The sequence below is a fragment of the Nipponia nippon genome, unplaced genomic scaffold (genome assembly GCF_047370975.1).
Source record: "Nipponia nippon isolate SJK-2023a ecotype South Korea unplaced genomic scaffold, ASM4737097v1 scaffold_7, whole genome shotgun sequence".
Classification (NCBI taxonomy): Eukaryota; Metazoa; Chordata; class Aves; order Pelecaniformes; family Threskiornithidae; genus Nipponia; species Nipponia nippon.
The window spans coordinates 48,053,747-48,076,742 of NW_028262391.1; the positions used below are offsets into that span (position 1 = coordinate 48,053,747).

The 22,996-nt window shown below is 40.0% G+C and overlaps 1 long non-coding RNA gene across 1 annotated transcript in view; it reads right to left on the reverse strand.

Annotated features, from left to right (window-relative positions):
* Window positions 1-22,996, reverse strand: part of LOC148051059 (uncharacterized) — a 535,993-nt gene that overhangs the window by 179,353 nt on the left and 333,644 nt on the right. Inside the window, exon 10 of the long non-coding RNA XR_015700440.1 lies at window positions 3,235-3,349. This is a non-coding gene — a long non-coding RNA (uncharacterized LOC148051059). The remainder of the gene's footprint in view (window positions 1-3,234; window positions 3,350-22,996) is intronic.

Here is a 22,996-nt window from a genome sequence, read left to right on the forward strand (position 1 = left end):
AGAACAAAGGGCCTACGGGCATTAACAGAAAGTTCACAAATAACGGCTAACAAGCAGTGGCACAAAAGGCTTGCCAACCAGACAGCTCAAAACGACCAAGACAATCATTCTCTGGGTTAGCTCTTTTAATATTTAAAACAAACAAACAGAGAAGATCAAAATATTCATAAATTACGCTGCCTTCCCCTCCTCTTCCATCTGCATTCTCACACTAAGCTTTAATCCTTTTGGAAAGTAGACATGCATTTGGTAGGCACATGAATGCGAGTTTGCAAGGCGGGGTCTTGAACCGCGGGATGACACACAGCAAACGCAGAGTGCACAAGCACGCACAAGTGCACGTGTGCGCGCACACACACAAAGACATTTTATATCAACGGCCTCCAAACCTCCATCTTTACAATGGCCTTTTTGAATGAATTCATTTTTATTTTGTGTTGTTTTCAGGTTTATTTAGGGGGGGTGAAGAAAGGGAAGATATAGGCTAGTCAACTAAACTACTGTCTGCCCTCATTATTTCAATTCAGGGACTGACAGTACAAGACTTAATATTACAATAAAGCAAAACTGGTGTCAGCAAAAAAAAAAGTTTCGATGACACACTGATATGGAACACTATGATACACTGGTAAAAACTATGTGAAAACCAGAAACACATAAGACTGCAATTTAATCTTTTTATTTGAAATATAAATATTGTTACTATCAAGCTTGACAGTATAGAAAATGTGTGCCCTGCAGCCTTCTGACAAAACAAAATTTATATTTAAAACTTCCTGAAATAATGCCTTTCATATGTGGAGTTTTGTCACATTGCAGCGGCTCTGAGCCTACCTTATGGTCCTGCACCTTTAATTATTTTATGCCTAGAAGACACATTTTAAATAGAAGAGGCGGGTTACAAGAGTTTTGACAGCTGTAGATGATTAAAATACTGACAACATGCACTATATAAAATTCCCTGAGGTTTTAACTGGGTACTCACACGAAAGTTAGCGATTAGATTCCCTCCCCCCCTGCCAAATCCCACCAGCATGAAATGTTCGTACCACTGGCCTGTTACGCTCTCCTCTTCAGGCAATGCAAACCTTTTTCTTTTTTTTTTAATATCTCAAGGCCACATACTTGAAAATTGGTCAACAAATTTGATTTAGTAATCTGTTCCCATTTAACAAATATGCAGCCAGGTTTCATGACCAGCTGTTCTGTATCATTGCATGAATGGAGGGATGGGAAACCGTTTAAAACCTATGAATGGCTTTAGGCTTTGTTTTCACCCCCCCCCCCCCTTTACAAGGGTGTTACAGCTTGTGCTAATTTTCTGGCCTCTTGACCTACATGTTTGGGTTGTGCAACATATTACATTGTGAGAGAAAGAGAGTGCTCCCCGGTTCAGAAAAACACTGAAGTACATTTTTAACCTGAACTCTGTTAGCTGAGTCCTGACTTTGTACACTTGAGTTAGGGCCATATTTACGTACTTCGGTTAAACTGGGACTCTGCCCTTCAAGTTCTTTGAATTAAAAGCTGCATATGAAATAACATTAATTGCACTGACTTTGAGCTGTGGGTACAACTATGTCAGTCTGTCCCTGTCTTTATTACACTACTGGCTAAGGAGTCAAAGAAATCCTAGAACAAGCAAATCAACTCCAAAAATACATGAGCAATTGCAGAGTCAGACTATCTGGACGTGGGTCATAAGTTATTGTCCATTTTTATTACCTTTAAATCATTTTAATTTGTTTAGACACTTCAAAATGCAAGAAAAGACAAAGAAGGAAATCTTATCACCTAAAGAGCAGACATATCATTTGGATGTTCCTTTCAACCCCAGAAGAGAGGTTTGTGAAAAGGCAAAGATGGATTTGGGATAAACCAGTTTGCACACTGATGGTGGCAAAGCATATCCTCCTTCAGTCTCGTGAAGCTCCCTAGCAGAGGTGAAGTTTAAGGATGGATGGGAAGGAACAAACTCAGTGCTCTAAATAAAGCAGAAATGATCCAGAGATACTTGCAAGCCAGGAAGCAAGAGCAACATCAAGGCTGATGTCATGGAAAATGCAGAACGACACCCCCAAGTGCCACAGAACGTAAGGGGGAGAGGGTGAAAAATCTCATCAATTTAACTCAAATACTTCTAATTCTGCTAAATCTTTCTGAGCAGCTATTCCACCAAAATAATACACTTTGTGGTACCAAACACAGTACCTAGCGGCCAAGCGGCAATCAAAGGAACACGGTGGAACTTAGACTCGTAATTTGTGTAACAGGACACACATATTTATTTTGTCTGGATGCAATAACAACTTCCCTGTTGACTTCCATTCTTGAATACTACCTGCTACAGTGACATCTCAGTGAATCCAGGGGAGGGGTGAGCAGGAGCAACACCCTGCTCCGCTGTCCATGTGCTCGCCCTACCACCATCCCCACCACCGCGAGTCCTGGCTGAGCCCACCCCTCTGCCGCCTGGCCTCTCATCAGAAAGAAACCCGTACGCCTGGGTGGGCCGAGAAATGGGCTGAACCCCTGGTTTGGGCAAGGAGGAGAGCAGGTCTGTGGCACGCAGGATGCAGCACACCCACCCCGTAATCTAGATGCAGCTGTTGATACCACTGTATGAAGAAAGGTGTGTTTTGCTATTCAGGGAATCTCTAACAGGAGAGTTGCATATGCTTTTTGTTTCTTGGGGAACAGCAGAAAGCGAATTTGCTGTACAGAAGGCTACGGGAGTTGTTCAGTTTTCAAGTGCCCACACTCCTGCAAGGCACACAGTATACTTGCAACTATGTAAGCTTTTTTTTTTTGTTAATGATTATGTACATAATTTTGATTGTAGAGCTGTGTAGGCTGTGTAGATCTAATAACTCTGATATTAACAAAGCCAGGGAAAGGACAAGGTTCTTCTCCTTACAGTGCAGTGCAAGTTACTGAAGCAGAAGTAAAATTGCAGGAACGGGAGCCAAAAATAGTTGAAGTATTCGATTAAAGAAGTACAAGGACATAATAAGAATTTATTAAATGCTCCTATTATGTTTGGCCAAGGTAAAAAACACTCCTTTTAATCGTTAATATTTGTAAACAGAATGTTGGATATCTTTTTTTCTATTAAAAATAAGGAAAGACTTTTCCTTCCTTGAAAAATCAGAAATCCACCAGTTATATACTGCAGGAATGAGCCACAACAATATAATTTCATACAACAACACTTCCTAGGAAAACATTACTTACAGCAAAGTGTATTTGGGAAATGATGCTCGTAAATGAGTGCCTTCAGCCACGTGCCTTGAGGATTTCAAAGCATATCAGACAAGCGAATCAGACCTTCTTTCTTCCTGCTCTTTCCCTGTGTAAAAAAAATTAGTTTTGAAGATAACTTATCTAAAAAGTGAAAAATATGTAGATTATTGGAGTGGCAGTGCCCACTGAAATCATCCAGGGTTTTCAACCTTCAAGCCAGTGAGAACTAAGCCAAGGATTCAGTGCCAAGGAACTAGTTGTGCAAAAGACAGGCATCCATGCACCCTAATTATGTTGTCTACAGTGTGCTGGAAAAGCTGAAAGCGGGAAAGATGGGTGCTTCACCACCCCTTCTCCACCACTCAGTCAATCCTGTGAAATCAGCAGCATCTGCTCACTTCCAGATCATCGTGGGAAGACAGGTAATGTTGACAATCCCTGCCCTTCAGGTAGCCAGCACCTACGCGCAAGCTGAATTCCTCAGGGGCTCGGGGACTGCCTGCAAGAAGTGCCCGAGACTATCAGAAATTTGGGAGCATGTCTTTTAAAAAAAAAAATCAGGGAATATTTAAAGCATCCCCATCACCCCACCCTTGGGAAAATGAGTTATTAAAAATGCTGGAATGCAATCTGTGTCAAAGGAGACATTACATCAGTCGCTTGTCCGCCTGCTTTTTGTTGTTCAAGTTCTCAGTAAAGCAAAAGAATGAAATACATAACCTGGTGTCCTTGTCTTCAAACCTTCATTGTTATATATAGGATATTGCTGAGTATTTTATGGCGACTGCTGTTTCCTCAATAGAAACTACCCAATACAGATGTTCAAGCATTGGTCTGTAAAACGCAGTGTCTATTAGAGCAGTTAAGGCACACAACTCAGCTCTTTCTAGCTTCCCAGTTCGTTACATATATCATACTGTATATTATTGGTTGAATCATCACTTTCCAACTGATTTTGGATTTTCACAATGCACAGCTTCTAATGCACTTGCTGATCTGTTCAGGGTCTGTCTCATCTTTCTTCGCACAAGTAGTTACAGCTTAGTATTTTTGTATCCAATTATGAAGAAAGATGAGAATGAAATGGGAAATAAAAAAGTGACAGGTAGAATTACAGAACAAAATGGTACTGTATGCTTGCTTGATGCTAATTGGTTTTCTTAACTGTTTAAAATCTGTGGCATAGCATAAAATAACCCAACGGGAGTGGTCTGCCAGCCATTTTAGACACGTTTCTAGTCAATTTAATTTACTTAGTGGCAGCTCTAATACATTTTGGCTGCTGAGGAGCTCAACAAACACGCCAAGGATGACCTTTACGGCACACAAAAAAGGGGGGATAAAAGAGGAAACAAATGCTTTTATTAAAGAAAATGTGAGAAGTTTCAGATTAGGTGAAGTTTCCTTTTTTTTAGCTTGCAAAAGTGGCAATATTTAACTGTTTAAGTAGATGAGCTAAAAGTTCAGGACTTCTGAGCTCCACCATTACAAATAATTTATACTGCCTTTCATGTGCTTGTGCTTATTGTTATTGATAGAACTTCTAAGGTCAGCTCAGCTGCGGCTGCAGACTGGTCCCTGCCGATGAGCAAGCGGAAATGAGAACGGCCAAGTGACAGCACACCAAAGTAATATCCTACAACTGAGTAATTCCTCAGTACACATTGTCTGGGTACGATTCTGAGAATACCTAAAGACTCATCAAGAGTGATCAAGAACTTAAAATCTCTGTGCACCAAAAATTATGATACTAACATCGTTCTGCTGCTGGGCATGGGGACGGGCAGTGAGAGCGGCAGGGTTGTCTGCAGTGCCTCTATCCCATCTGTCTAAAAAACAAAGTGTGCTTTACAGCTCCAGTACCCTACATCTGAGTACATACATCATTTCCATACGCTAAGAATACTGGACATCTAAACAGGTATTTGAAATGGTACTTTCTCCACAAGCACTGACACAATATATACGTATACTTTACACAAACATGGATGAAGTATGCTCACTTCTGAAAACATGGATTGTGTATGGCAGAGGCATGACAAAAGGAATTAACTAATGCCCGTTTGCTTTCAATGAAAACTGAGCTTAGAGAGCAGCCTCTGTCACGTTTGCATTTCTCTTTATCGATACTAAAAGTGACGGAAGGTGAGGAGACGGGGGAAGAAAGAGAATAAACTTTTAAGTGACCTTAGACACATAACCAGATTTTCAGTTTGGGCTTCAGAAGCAGGGTGGGTAATAATCTTAACACCAGCACTTTCTCTGGAGGATGATGTTATGAAATAATAGGTATAAAACCAATAATAACTATCACCTTCTTTGGAACTTTGTGAAACTCATCTCATTCAAATCCGAAAGCACTCTGATTTCAAATTTGAAAGCCAAGTGCTGTAGAAAAGCAAGGTACATTTAAAATCGAGCACTTTGGGCTTAATTTATGTTCCCAACTACAGCTTTTGGGATCCTGTACATTAGCTGTATATATATTTTTACATATTTCTAAGAAAAATGGTCCTCAGAAGATGATGAATAGCATGCCTTACCAGAAAATATATGACAGGTTCTAAAAATGGTACATTTTTAAATTGGTATAGGTATTTATACTTGCTCTGATCCTCTGAGATGTATATTGAAATTTGTAATATAAACAGCAAAGGGCATTCCAAGACAAGCAAATTAAAATGAATTCTGCATCATTCTCTCCTGTCCTATTATTATAAGTTCTCAGGAGGCCTACAAAAATTTGTATGTGAACTAAAACTGTATGTGAGTCTAGTAAAAGTTACTTTAAAAAAAACTAATCTTTTACTAGATCACAATGTAACTGATGTTTAAAATAAGAAGTTAGGGCAATTATCACAATATATAAACAGTCTGTGATAGACTATCACTAGTATGCTATGTCTTTATAACATTTTACATTGCATTCTCCTATATATATTAAAATGTATATTCACCATCAATTCATGACGGAAGAACTTTATTTTTCAGAAAGTAGTATCATCCTCATCTCTAAGAAAGAGCTATTTATCACCATCTGATAAACCCACCGTCCATTCATAGTCTCTTGGCAGTAGCTTTTACTCTTTCCTCTTGGGTCGCTCTTCACAGGTAATAACATAGGCCTGGATAGGACCTCCCCAGCCTTTGAGTCGTTAGTAGTGCCAGATCCCCTTAACATCTGTCTACCCTGTTCTGGAAACCCTCTGATGAAGTCTGCATCATTACTCAATTCCCCTTGTGGTTAGAAAGTTTTCCTCCCAGTCACCCTAATGCATCTTGGCTGAAAATTAAATTGGTTTCTCTTTAATTCCCTCAAGTGGAGAGAGAACAATAAGCACCAGCTTTTGCATAACTTTCTCATATTGGAAAGACTATCACGATGATTTCTCTGTAGGTTTATCAGTTCCCACAACTTTTCTTCATAGGTCATGTTCCATAAATCTCAGATTTTCCTGTCACACTCCACTCATTTTAATATGCCTTCTTGATATGTAAAATATGGTGCCCAATGCAGTTCTTTAGCTATGCACTCTCTACTGGAATTTTTTTTCCCTAATTTTTCACAAGGACATTATGTGAGATAAAACCAAAAGCTGAAATCAGGATAATTCAGCTACATCTTCCCCCTTTCCCCAGGCTAGTTATTCTGTTAGAGAAAGAAATCAGATGGATTTGCTGAGAACAAATCACTTCAATCTTATGCTATCTTTTACAACCTTCTTATCATCTGAATAGTTAGAAAGATTTTTTTTTTTTTTAAGATTTGTTCCAGTGTATTTCCAGGAATAGCTATTGGGCTGACTGGTTTATGAATTCCTGATCCCTTCTTTTTCTCCTTTCAAAAAGGTAGGTACAATATTTACACTTCTCCCATGCTTTGAGGCTTCCCTCATCCTCTAAAATTCTCAGAATATCATTTAGCATTTGTTGAACAGAAATCCATGCTGCTATTTCATTTCTAATAGATAGATGGACTCATTCTAAGACCTTCCTAGAGAACTAAACAGCTAAAAATTCAATTTGAATATACAGAAGCAGCCAAACTTCCAACTCCAAGCAAATCTAGAGATGAAGTTTCCCATTATAGGTAAGGCAGTGCCCCACATACTTGGTTATATACATCTCTGCTTCCTGGCTCCGCACATCCAAGTAAAGAATGAGCAAATTCATGGAGTTAAATTGTCAGAAAAATAAGGGGGGGGGGGGGGGGGCGGGAAATGAGTTTTCTACAGATGCCAGAGCGTGCAGCTTCAAGGGACTGGAGGGCTGGAGAAGCAGAGCCACTCCTTGCAGCAGCTGCTGGTTATTAGATTGGTTTTCCTATAAAGTGATATCTCACCAAAGGAGTGAAAGGAACACACCACCAAATCCTGGTTTATTAGCAACAAAAAAGGAAGAATTCCAAGCCAAGGAATACCAGCAGAGTCCAGCTCTCCAAAAGCTTTGACTTTTGGGTTTTAGGCTCATTACTGCAGTGATCCAAGATGCCTTCTCCTATCCAACACGTCTCTTCCGCCCATTTCCCAGCCTGGCTGTTCCTAGAGTGCACAGCTTATCATTCATACTATCATTTGGTTATTGCAAATGCATATCACTTATAAATAACTTCATAAACACTCAAAAACCAGTATGTATGACAACTCTTCAGAGTCCTCAAAGTTTTAAGCACACTGATCCAAGCAACAATTTACAAGCTATGGACCACTCCTGAGGTGGAGGGCAGAGACTGCAAGAAAAAATAATGCAAATGACATTTTCTGAGTTGCAAGAGAATTACCCTTCTCTGCACTCCTCCCACAGCGTCACCCGACCGACACCCCACAGGCACCACGGTGAGGACATTAAGGACGCACCATGGTCAACAGAGCTGTCCCTCCTTCAGCGGCCTAAGGAATAGGAGACAGTACAGAGAACCAGAGCCAGGGATCTAAAGAACAGAGAGAAATTGCTGTCTTTGTGTGCTGCCCCATCTGAATATTTTTAACATACCATGGGAAAAAGAAGGCTTTATGAAGAGCTGATTCATGTGTTATGTCACTTGTGCACTAAATACTATGTTATCTTCTGAAATTATAGAACGGAGGAGGATATTTTTAGTAATTGTTGGCTACTCAAGCCACTGAAAGAAAGTATGTTTCTCTGGGTACAACTAATTCTGTTTGTGGTTTTGGAGACCACTGCCAATATTTCAATAATATATACATTACGAACTGCTATAGCTGGCAAGGTGTATCCGTGTTGTCTATTCCAGGGAAGGATTTTGCTGCCTATTCAAAATGAATAGATTCAGAAGTGGAATCCAGCATGGAAAATGAAGGAAGGTCAGGGGAAGGGTAATATTTATGGAAGATTGAGCATTTTAGTGTGCTACTGGCTTCAGGGTCTGCACTCCCTAAAAATACCAGGTTTTGTGCACTGGAGTGCTGAGCAGACAGAGTATAACTAAAGCATTTGTTTGAGCCTTCGGAAACAGACAGTTGCTCAGTATTCAAAAAAGAAAAGAAAGAGAACTTTTACTTTTTATGCGTCTCTAGAGCAGAAACACTTTACCCAAATAAGCAACCCAAAAAGGGCTTTTCAATCGACAAGAGCAAAGCTCTCTGAAATACACCTTGGGCTTGGCAGCTAGTATAGCAGATGCAGTACCTCAGCCTCCCCCCACTTCAAGCAGAAAGCCGCAACTTTCTGAAATGTTTGTGTGTTGGGGGACTGGATGGAACAAGTGCACGGAGGGTTGTAAGATGGACCTGAAGGTCTGAGAGGGATGTGGGGGAGGGTACTTGATACCGTTCAGGAATTGCCAGCCGTAATTAAGATGCAAATAAACAATGAGAGTTAACACTCCATGGCTGAATTAATATTTTAGAAATATATGAGAGCTTGTGAGCTGAAGGATGTGGGAGAACTATTCAGTGTGAACAGCTGCCTAGTTCAAATGTATAAATCCAACAGGACTATAAAAAACTCTTATCCTCACGTGACCAGCCATTCATTGACCTAATACTTGTGGTCTGAGCATACCCCCCCTGTAAACAACATTATCTTTCCATGTCGGCAGTCAAATGTGTATGGTCAAAGACTGAATGGACATCAATGCTATACAACAGAACCTCTTTTCTACACCTACAGAGCCATTTTGATAGGAAAGAGGATGCAAATATAAAGTGTTGTAAATAAAGAAATACGGAAAAATGTCTTCGCTGGCAACCAGGAGAAAATAATTTTCAGAGCTTCCAATTTTCTGTCTTTAAGCATTAAACTCAGCGGGTGGGAGGGCGCGAGGGAAGAGGCACAACAAAGTAAAAACAGGAACTCTAAAAATACCCTTGCAGAATACAGCAAGGAAACCCATGCATTGGGTAGCAACGAGAACGAACTGAAGCACTTTCCTTCTGCACAGCACAGTGCTTTGGGTCCCTGCTGCAAAACACATGAGCACTGATGCACTACTGCCCTGCTCTTCCACGCCCTTCAGAAGGCTGAGGCCTCCCACAGGAACATTTTCAGCACGACAATGACATGAAAAAATAAAAACTATTGACATATTTGCTCAACGGCTCTTCCAAAGACTTCCTATTAATATCAGTTAATTACATGTGAAATACACTCTGTATTTCCTAATACCAATTAAGAATTGATTTTTGTCTTGGTTAATCCAATGACCAAACTTGTATTCGCTTTAGTTGGAACATATTGGACCTATGACTCCTCAGACTTATTTTCATGTGCCTGGGAGCAAAATTCCAGTTATATATCTATATTCACTCTGCAGCTACTCTTTCCATATCAGGCATAACTTTGCTCACGTCAACAAACCTCCCTGAGCAAGAAATGAGCACTGCTCCAAGGTTCAAGGATACACTAGCAGGTCCTGCTCTCTGCTCTGTTTCTATGCACATTTTGTTTTCTGTCAGTGAAATATATATAAAGTATATAAAGTGACTTACAGGAAGCTTCCAGTAGTGGAAAGTTGTAACTTATCTGAAAAGAATCTGTGCTTTAAGGAACAGGCACCTTCTTACTGGATCTTAAATAATATATCACATAATGCAATTATTCTGTGTCTCCTGGTCATCACGTGGTCTGGGGAAATCATAGTCAGTTTTTTAATATTGGGAATGTCAGGATCCTACGGAATTACAGACTACATAGAACTGTATTCTTCTCTTTCCATAATCTAACCTCCCATCAGAACAAGCAATTTTTAAAAATTATGATCCATTCTCTATTTCAAATATATACACATGAAAATAAAATGCAATAAATGTGCTTTGGGATGGTTGCTTACCAAAAACATACCAGAAAATTACACGGTATGCTGTTTTAATTAGAAACTTTCTCAACAGGTCCTGTTTGAAATGTGTGACACTCCTCTCTACTCCGTGGCTGAAGTTGAGCTGTATTACAATCACATCTCCAGTCAAAGAACATTGCCGTTTTTTTCTAGATCAGACACCTGTTATCAATTTGAATGGTATCTGATTGAATATTTGTGCAGGAAGGACAAGAATCAAATATTCATGAATACTAAACAATAGACTGTATAAACACAGTTCATGAACCTGAATCCTTTACAACCTAGCTTATCTTTGATACGTTTATAAGTGCAATCACATCTTTTAAACAACTGACAGATTTATGGCACGAAAAGGGGGGGGTGTAAAAGAGGAAACAAATGTTTTTGTTAAAGAAAATGTGAGATGTTTTGGATTAGGTGGAGTTTCTTTTCTTTTGCTTATAAAAGTGGTAATATTTAACTGTTTAACTAAATTTAACTAGACATCTCATGTGACAGCCGTTTCCCTGAGACTCCCAGCTCAGATTCTGCTGAACCAGACCATTTGGGTAATTCAAATGAACACGAAAATATATGCAACTTTTGGATCCCTACCCAGGAGTCTTGTGTGAGTTTTGGACTCCTACCTGTTCTTGGCAATTTAATGGAAAAAAACATTTTGAGGTTCTCCTGTCATTAGGTCTTCTCCACTGCAGAAACCGGTGTTCTTTCCCTGGCAGCCTCTTCTCTTTTAGGTTTCCAGTACAATTCAATTAAGCTCTGCTAGCTCTGCAGTGCTGATCTGGTTGAATGCACGCCAGCAGAAATCCTGCACCGTGTTGTCTCATCTGAGCTTCGTAATACAAATGCGGCTGATGTCAGAAAGGGAAAAGCCTGATTCACAGTTTCAGGGAAAATGTAATCCTGACATCACGGTGGAACAATACAAAAGAGACCAGTAAATAATGTATTCTGTTAAAATCCTTCCTCCTTCCAAACAGGGCTCTTAATGTTGCTGTCATGTTTAATACATTTTTATGTATACTCTTTTTATTTTCTTATGGCAATGGTTTAAATTTCAATACAAATGTTTAAAGCATGTGACATTCTGAAATTACAGTATCCATATTTAAAGTCCCAAGATTACAGCTTCTAGTGGTGAGTGCTTGAAGTATGGTGAAATACAACTTGATTTAAAATCAATCCTCCTATTGACTTTAAAAAGGCACCTAGTGCTGTTTATTTGTTTTTATGGAAAATAATACAGGCAATTAATTTCTTTCATACCTTAAGTGTCTGAGTTATGAAAGTCTATAATGTAACATGGCATGCTTGATGAATAACATCTGAGGTGATTTAGTTTAGAGCAAGTGATTGGCAGTTAGCGATTTTGATAAAAACTTGCTGCGCGACATGCAACAGGCAACTCAGCTGTACAGCCGATTCAGTGAAAACAAACTCATAGTGAAAAAAATTCTATCATGTTACATTTTATGCTGGGGAGTCAGAGAGAAAGAGGAGGACATAATTCTTTCCTAGATCTAGTAGCTGCTGCTTTAAGAGAAGAAATGACAAGGTTATGGGTTCTCCCTCTGCCATGCATCTCCTTCATAAATTTTAGCATTAAATTATAAATAAAACATATGAGGACTCAGCTCAATGAGAAATATGTCTGGACTTTGGCACTGTATAGGTCTGCACAAATCCATACAAGCTGCTTAACATTGATTTTCTTTGGCGTCTTTTGCAGCCCTATGCGGGCTTCGCAATGCAGAAGGCAGACATGCCTTTTATTGTATCAGGCCCTTTGCCATTAATTACAGACATGCCTTTCCTTAATGACTGGGCACAACTGGCCTGCTGATCCCCTGGCTGGATCACCAGAGGATGTAATCAACAGCACGGGCCACGACTGTCGACCATTTGCTATTCCCGGCCCGCCTGTTCTCCCCATTCTCTTTGCTCTCTTTGCCAACAAGAGGTTGAGGCCAGTACCCCGACTGGCTGAGTCCTCCTTGCTCACCCCTCTTTCTGTACCAGTTTCTCCAAAGGAAAAATAACTCAACATACACCTCCACTCACCTTCCAGCAGAGGTCAGAGGGGAAAGGAAGACGGAAGACTCATCTTTCATACGCCTAGAAGTGAAAAACTCCACGGCAAAGCCCATATTATCCTCTTGCTCAACATGGAGAGCTAACCAAACCTCCTGAGTCTGCAAAACTGAGTGGAAAAATTGAAAAAAAAAAAAAAAAATTGCCTGTGGTATTTTCACATCTTCACTCTGGCCCTGGCTAGAAAAGTAAATGGTCTTGGTGGTTAGTGCATGGGGCCAGGAGTGAGGAGCCCTGGGCTCTATTCATACCTCTGCTACTAACTCACTGCAGCAAACTGTTTGGACAAAATTCTTGAAAAGCATTCGCTAATTTTGCAAGCCAAATTTTTTGTGTAAACAAGTAGAGACATGTAGGCGCAGAGCACCTACCGCTTTTCATAAAGCCAGAGGGAGATTCTGGCACGCACCGCACCACTGTCAGCCATCCAGACCATGATCTGGACCTTCATTTAGGAAGACACAAAGCACTCTTCCATCTGAGTCAGAAAGCTGAAAGCTCCTCCTGTGCCCAACAGAGATTCTTCCAGAGATGAAGGACTCAGCATTTAATCATGACACCTAAAATTACCGGACACATGAGCTTGAGCACTCCCTGTTTCTCCCACCTCCTAAATGGGCATTATGTATGTGTCATAAGAGTCCTCTGACCTCCTATTACAGTGTGTCAGAAAACCTGGCAGTTCCTCAGGATGAGAACTGTTTCAGAATAGCAAAAATTACTATACCATTTTGATGAACCTTAGAAGAAGGTTTGGTTCAGGTCTGTGCATCTTGCAATAGACAAATATTTCTTGGAGGATAATTTTGATTTTTCCAGATTACCTTATCCTGAGTAATATTCCCCTGTGTGTAACGTATATGTTGAATTGCTTTTCTTAATAAACCTTTCATATCAATCGCATCCTGCTGGGTAGATTTTGCCACTTTAGCAAGAGCTACTGAAACATATATCTGATTAGGAAAAAAACATGTTCACGCTAATTTCATGTTTTATTTATTTTTACTTAACTTTGACATATTTCCTGGAAGATCTATCAATAACAGCCAATCCTCATGATTGGTTCATCCAAATAATGACTGTTGAGCATGTAAAACAAATTGGGCAAGACCCTGCCCTAAGAGCAGGAGGTAGAGCTCTCATCAAAATCAATTCTCTCTCAGATACAAAAAGGTCACTGATAATTATGCGCATGTATCTAAGAATGAAATTTGCCTCACTGAGTGATATTATGTCTTCACTTGCGATAACATAAACAGTAAAAAGACAGAAGTGACTGAGACACCCTTACTGTTGTTCCACCGGCTGAACGCCATGTTTCTGTCCACAATTCACTTTCTGCTGAATTGCCTTCATTCAGCTTTTCAAAACCTGATGCATTTTCTTTCCCCAGGGCAGATTATATATGTCAGGTTTTTCCCCTCAACTGACTTTACAATTCTTGTGCTCCTAGAGAATTGTCCCTCAGATTTATTCAAATTGTGCAGGAATTTAGTTGTTAATCAAAGAAAATCATGGCATTTCAATATTAAGGTCTAGATTTGAAGTCCTGAATCTCTTACTGAAGTGCAGAGAAAGATTTCCTGTCCAGGGGATCTGCCAGGTCTATTAAGGTGCTAACAGATTCCATATTGTCATGTCACTGATCTTGATTGGAAAGCCCTCATCTCTAGGGGACAAAGGTGTTTCACCTCCTCTACATCTTTCCGCCCTCTGAGCAAATCATTAAGAAAAAAAAAAAAAAGCCAAGTAGATGCTATTGCTCCATGAGCAGAACACAATCAATAATATTGTTACAATTTACTATTCGAGAGAAATATGTTTAGAGAAAAAAAGAAATGAGAAAATCAAATCAACCATGTCTTAAAACGGATGGTGAACATGTCCCCGGCCTTATGTCCTTTATGGAAATTGTGCTTATACAACAGATAACTCAGCAATGCAGTCAATAACTGGCAAACTTGATACTTCCAAAGGCACTAAGGGGGAATGTCAACCAACACTGATGAGCAGCTTTGAACCCTTGGCCTTTCAGATGCAGCCTGACAAGTTAACAGGCTTTTCTTCCTCTGGAAGAAAGAGAGTTTTCATAGCCTGTGTTCCTACGAATAAAATGCAATCCAAAAGTGCTGGGCACACGCCACGTTTCTTAAAAGGGTAAGATTACCAGCCCCTCTTGATACACTGCGGGATGCCAATGTATGTTTGTACTCAGTGCGGTTTTTCCAGTGAAAAAAAGGAACAAAAAAATCCACAGAATCTCTTATGCATGGGAAACTACATCCATTCGGCAGGGAAGCAAAATGGAGTCTACTTGAGTTAATTTCTCCTCATTTATTTATATTTAGCTCTGCAATAATGGTCCAGCAGCTCCTATTCCATAGAAATGGCTCAGCATTACCTCTTGAAATTAAAACGCTGCTGGATAACAACTCAAAGTGCTTTTTACATGTGGCTCTGAGGAAGGGAATCCCTTTATTTATTAAACAGCAAGCAGAGGCAAACCAAAAAGGATTCTGTTAGGCTGCATGGTCAAAGAGATTAAAGGAAATCTACTGGTTCGTCAGGTGTGTTAATCAGGGGAAAGTTACGTATTTACTCCTTTGGTCTGACAAACCCTATCAGAATGTCACCACAGTGAAACACACCCACAGAAACAGGGATCTTAGGGTCAGCAGACACACAAAGACCATGTCAACCACGTCTGTGGCTCGTGGCTACGCTCATCTTCAGTCTACGTGCAGGATCCTCCGTCTGTAAAGCAGAACAACCACCTTAAAGGCCCTACAGAAACACCACTTTGTATTCTGGCTTCCCGACTTCTTTGTATACTTCTAACTACTTTGAGAAATGGTCTTTATTCACTGCTTGAAAAGGAGAAAGATGACCTAAAAAGCATCTAGGTAAGCTTAAGAAAAGGGACAATGCTCTTAACCCGCTCAGTCACAGATTCTACAGCTCTGATTTCTCTCTTTTTCTTAGGTTATCCTACATTTCCATAGCTACAAATGTTACTTGTGGTTGGAAATTATCCCACCCGCTTTTTATCCCCCTATCCCATAAACATCTATTTGAATTTTAAACCTAAGGTTTTGGTGATTTTTTTTTGTTGTTGTTCATGAGTACAATATTTCCATCATGTTCTAAAAACTTTAAGTATTTTCGATTTTTGGAAGTAACAAGAGCAAAAGCGTAGGCTATGTAATTTTGAGAAGTGGATTTCAGTGAAGCTTGCTATGGGATCCCACAGAATGTGTTCTTTAGCAACTCTGTTGTTTGTATTGAGATATCTGGTACAGTCTTTTGGGAAAACATACCACATATCTCTTTAAGGTCCAACCAAAATATCATCTATCCTGCCCTCAGTACAACAGCCTTACTGAGATAAATAGTTCAGGGGGAAAAAAAAAAATCTTCCACTGTAAATCATACTAACCAAACACTGCTGGGCCAAATTCTCTACTCTCCACTCCAGTGAGATGCTGTTTGTTCAATAGGGAGTCTGATTATTTGACAAAATTTAGGAGGTTAAAATTAAGACAACATAACTGTGGTCCTCTAAGAAATGATTCTGTTCTTATTTTCTTGCCTCTCTTTTTCTTGGCACCAGGGGACTTTGGGTCAGAGCTAAACAGCTTATGAACTCATTTCCTAAAATTTTCGGTCTCCCAAAAGCTTGCTCTCCTTGGATTATTTTTAATTCAGTCAATTTGTAACACATATTCAGCCCGTGTCCTCCACAATATTTTATGATAAATCCCATTCAATTTCACATGTACGGTTGCAAGCTTTATTGCTTAACAAACATTTCATCTACTCTCCCATAATTTATATCTGAATGGGTTTATTATAGACATAGCATTTCATTCATTGTGCAGTTAATTCTGTAACATGCTGCCTGTTTTCTGTATGGCCGCTCTACCATTATGTGCTTTCAGTACAATTGAATTTTTCCTTGGGAGCTTTATAAAATGGTTTATGAATATGTAATACAAATTGTATTAACAAGGCAAATGTACTTTTTATTCCTTTCGTGAGCATTTCCAGTCAATGACTAGTACGAGAACAAGCATTGTAGCACGTGTCTCCCTCAATTCTTATTCACTCGGGTTATCCATGCAGTATTATTTTTAAAAGGCTCATCACTTCAAAAACAAAGGTGTTTTAAAATCTTGGTTGATGCTGCAGTCAGCTCCATGGAAGAGAACCCAAGAAAGCTTTGCAACACTACTCTCTTTGTAGGTACTTTTCACCTGCTGTGCAGGTAAAAGGATCTTTGGCAGATACTACTTTGAAAAGGCGTCATCTTTTATCACATTCATTTTAGGCAGTCTATTGTCTTGATTACCATTATGTATTTGTTTTGCATTAACACCTAGAAACACCAGTCCTGTTGCATTATGAGCCTATGTGCACATAAAGCAAAGAGACAATCCTTGCCCTAGAGCTGTGATTGACCATACACATCTAGTGAGACAAGAGGTGGATATGACCATAGAATGGGAGTAAGAATAGAGTCAGAGAGGCTTTCAACATATATGACATATTCCGTGTGTTCACCAACTGCTGGAGGGACTATGTCATGCAAGGGGGAGGTATAGATGATGTTAAATGGTCACGCAAATTTTTGAGGGAGCTCCTGGGATGACTGTCAATACATTCATATACTTGAAAAATGAGAAGCAATGTGTTTATTTACCTAAATTAGTTTGCTTCCATTTGATAGAAAGCAGTTTGCACACCTAGATATGAAGGTAGGCCCTTGGCCTCCAAGAACACAGAAAGCTTCCGTACAAAGGGAGGTAGAAGCTTGTTTTGCATCACAACCTCAAAATTCACCACAAAGCCCTTGCTAAACCTCACAGGGGGATTCGCTAATACACTTTACCTGCTAACACACTTCCTAAATCTTCAGATCTGACTCTGATTTGAGAATATAACTCCTATTAAAACCCCCATCCTTCCATTCACCATCTTGGCCAGCACACTTTCTAGAACAAAACTGTGTCCATTGCATTGGCTGATGACTAATGGCTTGCCATATGTTCTTACTTAGAGCACAGGGGATTAATTCCTCAGTGACATGACGGGAAGGATAGAGCCTTCAGTAGGAAATAATATGGTACTGACAGAAAAAGGAGGAAATGGAAAAAGTCTGAATATATTTCTGCTCAACTGTACAGCTTACAAGAAGGGACAGCGCAAAAACTTGCTGCTGGAATTCAGATTCTTTTGAAGTCTTCCCACAGGCTCAGTAACGTCTATACTATCTATACTGGGAGGCACACAATATTTAGCAGGGTTGCTTTCCTCCCAGTATTAGATATAATAGAAATACAGCAAGATAGATTATAGAGTAGGGTTTGGCTAGCTTCTGCTCTCAAATCCCCTGACATACACATGGAAGAAAATCCCCTGGTGTCATTCTAGATCCCTGGAGTTAGTCCAGATTTGCAGGGAAGCCATCATGAATGAAGAGCAAGCAAAAGTACAAGAAGGGACTCTCACATTTCATGAAACTTATGTGCTTGTAGAGACATTCCCATTTTAGGAGATGAAAGAGCCTCACTTTTAAAGAAGGGATCTTCTTATCTGCCTTCATTCCTTGGGGTTCAGCAACGAAACACCCAAGCAGAGCATCTTGCGCTTTTCTAGATTAGATTCATGGAAGGACTCAGAATTAGCAGCATGGATCACTGAGCCATACCCACTCCTTATTAAATTCCTCCAATGACAATTTTACTGGTGTTTTATACTAGTGTTAACAAAGGACCTGAATAAGATGTAAGTAAGAGATGTTATATTTTAAATAAAAGTCCACGTAATGTGCCACTGGGGACCTTAGGATCAAATGAGCTTTTATATTTTTATGTACAATGTAATCACTTTTTTCATTATTGTGGTTGCTACATTACTGTTATTAAAGAGTTTATTACCCTGTGGGGGATACTGCTCATTGGAATTACATGCTTGCAGACCAAAAAAGACAGTGTAGCTTCATCCCTTAATTCATGATACAGCCACAGGACAACAGAACGTCAGTACTGACATCGGGACTGGCGTGACATGCTGGGTACCCAATATAATCCTGCTGGTACCACTGGAAGTCAGAGCTAGATGCAATGGAAACTGGAAAGTCATTGTTATATAGTAATCTGGTTTGCAGACCTTTAGTATGTGCTGAGTTTCTAGCAGGTTTTTAGGGAAACTGGCCAAAATTCAACATGCAAGGAGAGGGCAAATTGGTTAAAAAAGGCAAGATATTACAAGAAATGGAAAATTACCTAACAGGCCACTTATCCCTATTCAAACTTTGGAAAACCTTAGAACTTCTTCCTAGACTGTTATATAGCTATCATTTATTATCAAGTTCATCTTTAGCCCTCTCAACCTTGGCAGCATTATGCTTTCACGGGAATTATTTTTTAACGGAGTAGTCAATTTACTAGAAGACCCACTCAAGCCCCACTTTAGAAGTAAAGAGGTCAATGCCCTCTTCCCACTGATTGGTATTTCAGCAAGCACTACGGTGAACATTACAAAGAAAAAGGGTGCCAGCTCCTGGGACAATCCTACTGGCTCCTTGCACATTAAATACGTCGTCTTCTATCTCAGTTCCAGCCTGCGCTCATGAGGACTGTCATTTAGGAGGGAGGTTCATATCACTAGGTTTGAGTCTCTCTGCCTCCCATAGTTTCCCAGGCTAATCATATAGTTAAAAGTACATATCCAAGAAAGCCAACATTATTACTGAAGTTTCCTCCTTGGGACTCCTGTGATGTTAAAGCATGGGTGGTGCTGTTCTTCGGTGTTTTGCTTGTTTTCAAGGGGAAAGATATCTATATGATATGTTAACACTGGAATGCAAACATCTAAAGACAAATCTAATAAGTGTGTCCATATCATTACCTGTTGCTTCACTGAGACAAGGAAGGAATCTCTTTGAGGAAGGTGAACAGGAACGTATTATTACAGCATGTTAAGAAATGCAAGTGATCTGTATTGCCCAAAAAGGTTATAGGAGGTGACAGAATAAATAGGTCTCTCTCCATCTTCTCAACACTAGAAACATCACCTTGCTTCATTTCCACGACAAACTGTCAAATAAATACCGATCCTGAGTATAGGAGGAAAAGGCTCATCAGTTCCACGTACAGTGGCTGCTTCTGTTTCCATGTCATGGTCGTAGCAGTGGCTATGAGCATCCAAAATCCATAAATATCAGTACAACATGGGAAAACCAGATATCCTGGAACATATATACTCATATGAGTATTATCCATGGTATCTGCTATTATCATTTATCAAACCTGTCTTTCAAAAAGTTGATATTAGATTTCGTGTCACGGAGAAACGATACCCAGGCTGGGATCACCCACAGTACCATGAAGTATTTGTTACCTGTGACAGAGGAACAGGGGTTAAATTGTTATTTTCCCTTTCAGTCAAACACATCTGAGACCTGAAGACCTACCACAGTTGAAAGTGTAGGGGTGACTGCTTGGGTGAGGGGACCCAAGCAGTACAAAGGCGCTTGTTCCTAACAAACACATCACTGTAGCATCTCACTGAACACTAGGTTGAGGGTCCTGATAGTCTTGTCTTGAGGGGCGCCCACCCTCCTCCACTGTCAGTTCCTAAGCACCTTCCCCTCCATCAGTTATTCAATATTCTTGCAGATATTCTGGATTACACAGAATGCTATGTCAGACATCAACACTGGGGCAAGGGCTTTTGCAGGAGAAAAGGGCTGCCTGGTGCCCTCAGAATGGCCACACTGGCGTGAACCAAGGCATCTTCCAGTAAGTTGGAGCACCGTCAGCAGTCATACAACATCAGCTGTTGCTATGCTTTAACCATACACCTCATTTTGTCTCCAAGGCAAGGCCAGGCTAGAAGCAAGCAATGTCCTAACTCTCCTGAGTTAAGGAGATTTACGCTCCCCCTTACTGCACGTGCACAAAATGAATTCAGCCTTTACACAGCCCCACAAGTGGGAGGCACTCCCCTGTCCTTGTATACCATTCACACATCACACATCATGTAGCTCATAAACCATGTCACACATTAATGAGATCCAAATAATGCAGAATCTACAAAGTAGTAACATCTGTAGTTAGACTATTTAGCTTAAGTCACAGGGATTAACAGTCCCCATGGTTCTAGAAATACACAGAAGAATTGTTGCCATCTTGCACTGCCTGGCTGGCCAAGTGATTTTAATCTTCTTTTGGGATAGATACTGGATCTTACAGACCACTGGTCTGTTGCCTTATAAAATGAAAGAATTCTACAGCCCCTGTGTTATCTCTGTCCCCCCATTATGTCCTTTTTGTTTAAGAGGCAGGGAAATCATGTTTTAATGTGAAATATTTAGCATTAAAAAGAAAAAGCAAAAAGCTATCTCAAGACCAAGGAAAAACTGGGCAGAGCTGTGGTTTTCATTTTAATGACTGTTCCACAACCTTGTTTAACAAAATCCTATGAGTAGGAGATAACCTAACAAATCCATGCATATCTGCAAATGCAGTGTTGGAAAGAGATTACAAAACCGTTTTCAACTCGCTTTCAATAAAAAAAAAGAAAGCCCAAAATCCTGGATGAGCAGGTTGCAGTTTTTCATTTTTTTCTGCATATTCTAAAAGTTTATTAGAAATCTGATTATTAAACAGCACCTTTTTAAACCCCTGCCATCATACTGTATTTCCAATACATGCGTATATGTGTACTGAAATTTAATAGATATTTTATTACCATTTTTTTAAGGAATAATCAGAAATTGTAGGATTCTTTTCACTGACTTCTACGGGCTTCCATAGATCACCCAAGAGAGCGCCACAGAAGATCAGCGTTTCAATAACCCGTACTTTGAGTAATAGTTTGAACATAAAAGATTACTGTGCTGAAGGCAGCCAGTGGACATATTTCATACTATCACGGTAACTTTCTTATCACTTTATTTCGTGATATCATCTCCCTTGAAAAAATAAGACTGTTATGATATTTCTCTCTCCTGGAGTTGAGATGAGCATAACAATTCTGTTTTAATACATGATAGTACTCTTCCATCAGTTTTCCGTGAAAATGTAGAAAATCCAAGGGAAGGATTTCAAGGAAACAAACCTACATACAATGCTTGTTCTGTGTATGTTCGGCTTTCTCCTTTTCTGCAGGCCTTTCATTACTGCCAGAGAGTGCTGGCCTAACCCCTTCTATAGAAAGAATAATCGTAAATCTGCATGAAGTTCATGATGATTAGTTTCTCTTGGAATTGGGCCAAAGAATAAGCCTTTCTCCAATACAGACTTCACATGCAGGCTCAGTCAAGAATTCATTTATTAATCCTTTCGATCAAGCCTGGATTAAGCCATCCAGGGGCCCTAGTGACATCAGGTAACTCTGTGTCTTGAGATACACCTCCCACTCGAAAGATCTCCAAAACAGCGAGTAGAGGTTTACCCCTGAACATAGCCCATGCTGTATCTTTACTGAATTCTGGAGTCCTCCCACAGCACCTGCGTCAGGATGGCTATGTACAGGCATCACTCGTCCCTTGCGAGCACTGACAGGCTGTGCTCCATTTTAGGCCAGGACACACCACACAAGCGCGTTACAGGCCAAAGGGCACAGGAATATTTGAAAGGTATAATGCGTTGGGAAGGACAGTGTAAGCGAAGGCGAGAAGATCAGGTCTAAGAAATCCAGTAGCTGACCTACGCGTTTCTTTACTGCTACCCTTTTATTCTAAAAGTACAGCCATGAAAAGACTTTAGCAGCCACTCAGTGTGTCAAAGTCTACAGATTTACTTACCCATGCATAGCATTATTTTTGTATCAAAGGCAATTGTACTTTGATTCAACTACTACTTTCTATAAGCTGTATTAAAACTCTGTCACTCCATTTCCTAGAGTTCAGCTGCAAATCGGTTTCTTTGGCTTTTAGCCCCCACGAGTTTCCTAGTTTAAATTCTTTGTCTTTCACTTTAAAATTCAGATTACGAGGTTGATATTCTACTTCAGAAGCAAGATTAAGCTAAAAAACTAATTTCCACCTTCTTTTATCTATTTGGCTATTTCATTTCAAGAGCATTAGCAAGATTTTCCTGTTGCAAAACTCCCACCTGGTCCGACTTGCCTGAAAGGTTAATGTCTCCTCTCAAACACAGCTGAGTTCAAAACGATCCCTCTCCCCCTTCCTACCACATCTCCCTCTCCATCCAGGCAAGATTTGTTGCAAACATTTCACAGAGCTCTAACGTTGTGTGAACTCTTGCTGAATTATTGTTGTTCCAGGAGTGTCCTGGGGGATTTTGAGAGCTGCTGTGAGACAGTGATATCCCTTGTGGAGGACTAATAGACTGT